The following is a 2,905-nucleotide window of genomic DNA, read 5'->3' as shown; positions in this document are numbered from 1 at the left end:
GATTAGAGATAGATAGATAGAGGATAGATAGATAGATAGATTAAAGATAGATAGATTAAAGATAGGTAGATTGAAGATAGATAGATTGATTAAAGATAGATAGATAGAGGATAGATAGATAGATAGATTAAAGATAGATAGATTGAAGATAGATAGATAGATTAGAGATAGATAGATAGATTAAAGATAGATAGATAGATTAAAGATAGATAGATTGAAGATAGATAGATTGGAGACGGATAGATAGAGGATAGATAGATAGATTAAAGATAGGTAGATTGAAGATAGATTGATTGGAGACGGATAGATAGATAGATTAAATCTATATAAGCGGTATTGTTTGGTGAGGTGAGGGGGTGCTTTGAAGCCTCGGCGGCCCCCTTCTGACCTTCTACGGATGGCTGAGTCTAACGCCCAAGGAACATTCTGTAGAAACACAGACAAGAAGCAGAGAAGAGAACTAGAAGAAACTGATGAGCCGCATGCAACAAAAGGAGAAAAGAACAGCAAAGAAGAAGAAGGAGAAGGAGAAGCCAAAGGCACGAACCCAAAGAGAGGACGGCTGTCCGTACAAGACGAGTCTGAGAGAGGAGGCGAAGGAGGAGAAAGAAGAAAAGACTTTTTAGCAAGAAGGATAACTTACAACAGAGGGCCTGTACTCCCTTCCTCCTTCCTTTCCAAGTGCTTGCTCCCTCTCTCTCTCTTTACTTGTCACTATCTTCATTCATTTTCTTGCTACTCTACTCTCGCTGCTGTACAGGAGAAGTGCCATAGAAAAAGACGGAAGTTGGAATGAGGTGAAAAGGAGAAGAAGAAGAAGAATGAAAGAGAAGATCTAACTTTGAGAGATTGATAGATCGAGGGTATTACAGACTTCTCCCTCATCCTCGCCTTCAAAGGAAGACAAAGTCTATACATAAGTATAGAGTGTAGAAGAAGAAAAACAGAGTTATTAGGGAAAAAAGGAAGGTGACTATGTCTTGGAGTATATGGACAGTCTTCTACAGAGCTTGCACGGGGTGTATGTACAGACACCTGAGGAAGAGGAGGAGGAGAAGGAAGTAGCTTCGCTGTCCATCCTTTCTTCCTTCCTTCCTTCCTCTTTCTTCTTTTCCTTACAGTAGCGCCAAGCACAAGGACATCTCCCGCATCTTTCGGAAGGCCTTGCATTTGAACGAGGAATTCTGTCTTAATTCTCCTTGAAGAGTCGCTATCGGCCTCACTGCGAGCTAAAGAAAGAAAAGGAAAGACAAGGTACGTACCATGAAAGAGAAAGACACGTATGTATGTAGAAAGCTAGATACTTGTTCTGAAGTAGACTTTTTTCAGCTGTATGTACACCCTGATAGTTAGTAAAGCTCTCTCTCTGATCTCCGCACATACAACGCCTAGCCTAGATCTTTCTCTCTCTTTCTTTGCCTACCGGCAGACGGACTTCCCCAACACTTTTCGTACATACCTCCACACATGGAGTCCACTTCATCTATGAAGATAATTGAAGGTCTTCGATCCCGCGCCATAGCAAAAAGAGATCGAACTAACCTGAGACAAAAGCAACAAGACGGGGAGAAGAAAAATAGACAAGAGAGAGGAGAGAGAGAGAGAAAAGCAACTTGCTTGTGTATACCGCCGATACGGAGTGTCACTGGTGGTTTATCTGTATTCTCTAGAAGAAGAGGAAGAGAAATGAAGGCTGCTCTCCTCGCGACGAAGCAGACTGTCTTCTCGAGTTTTTCTCTCGAGTTGGAAGGACAAACAATCGAGGAGGAGAAGGAAAGTTACACTTGATGTGTGTGGGAGATGATACCTTGAGTGGACAAGACCAGAGAAAAAGAAAGAAAGAAAGAAATAGAGACAGGGTTGCTTTTTCTTATCTTTCTCTTGATCTCTCTCTCAAAAGATCTGTTCTGCTGTATGATTGAATGTATGAAGGAACATGTATAGGATCGGGTCTTTTATTTCTCACTGGAGATAAGAAGAATCTCGTCTAGATGTCTTTTCATTCAAGGAAAGAAAAGACAAGAGTCTTACGGTGTATCTAGGGATATGATAGACCCCTATGCACAGCCTTACGTCTCTCTGGTTGAAGCGATAGTAATGCGATTCTAACTAGGAAAGATAGAGAGAAGAGAGAGAGGAAGAACTCTCTCTCTCTTTCTCTCTCTTAGAGTGAGTGAGAAGGGGGGAGGTGTACATACACCCTGTAATTCTGACTTACTTTTCACTTTCGCCTTGCCATTTACTCACTAAATCCGCAGAAGAAACTTCACATCAAGAAAAAGAGAAAAGCAGAAGAAACACACGAAGAAGGGGGAAAATGAAAGAAAGACAAAAAGAGGAAAGTCAGGTCGAGAGGAGATGATAAGATGTGCTATCTAGAAGATAGTAGGAAGAGCATGAGACCACCTGCAACATTCTTTCACTTTTTCGACCTTCTCTTTTCTTATTCCCTTTAATAGATTAACGACTGAGAGATAGGATCAAAACAGATAGGTCAAAAAGAGACAGGTGTAAGAGGGGAGAAAGAGGCTAAGCCTAAAGATAGGAGTACCATCGACACCGGCTCGAAGGAGCTATCCTCCATGATGTGAATCTACCTGGAGATACGTTAACAAAACTTCTTATCCCCCGCCTCTTCTTCTCTATCGAGGAAGGCATCTTTAGGATGGAAACGCTTAGAAGTAAACAACTGACACATAGAAAGCTTCTGCAAGTCCACCAGTCAAGACAGTCGGAAAGCGAACGTATCTTCACTCACTATCTGCTTGTCTATCTACCTATCTATCTACCTATCTTTCTCTCTATCCTTAGTCTATCTGTCTATCTACCTATCTTTCTCTCTATCCTTAGTCTATCTGTCTATCTACCTATCTTTCTCGCTATCCGTAAGCTATCTATCTATCTT

The 2,905-nt window shown here is 41.4% G+C and overlaps 1 protein-coding gene across 1 annotated transcript in view; it reads right to left on the bottom strand.

Annotated features, from left to right (window-relative positions):
- Positions 1 to 391: 391 nt before the first annotated feature.
- The window catches only part of CSUI_005891 (vacuolar sorting atpase), a 10,231-nt gene continuing 7,717 nt past the window's right edge, over positions 392 to 2,905 (bottom strand). Inside the window, exons 8-11 of the mRNA XM_068066058.1 lie at positions 2,219 to 2,264; positions 1,460 to 1,542; positions 1,120 to 1,229; positions 392 to 426 (exon numbers count right to left, since the gene is read on the bottom strand). The gene's annotated coding sequence lies outside the window, so the exon portion shown is untranslated. The remainder of the gene's footprint in view (positions 427 to 1,119; positions 1,230 to 1,459; positions 1,543 to 2,218; positions 2,265 to 2,905) is intronic.

The sequence above is a fragment of the Cystoisospora suis genome (assembly GCF_002600585.1).
Source record: "Cystoisospora suis strain Wien I chromosome Unknown contig_2919, whole genome shotgun sequence".
Taxonomy (NCBI): Eukaryota; Apicomplexa; class Conoidasida; order Eucoccidiorida; family Sarcocystidae; genus Cystoisospora; species Cystoisospora suis.
Note: the sequence above shows the minus strand (reverse complement) of the source record. Positions and strands in the feature narration are given on the sequence as shown.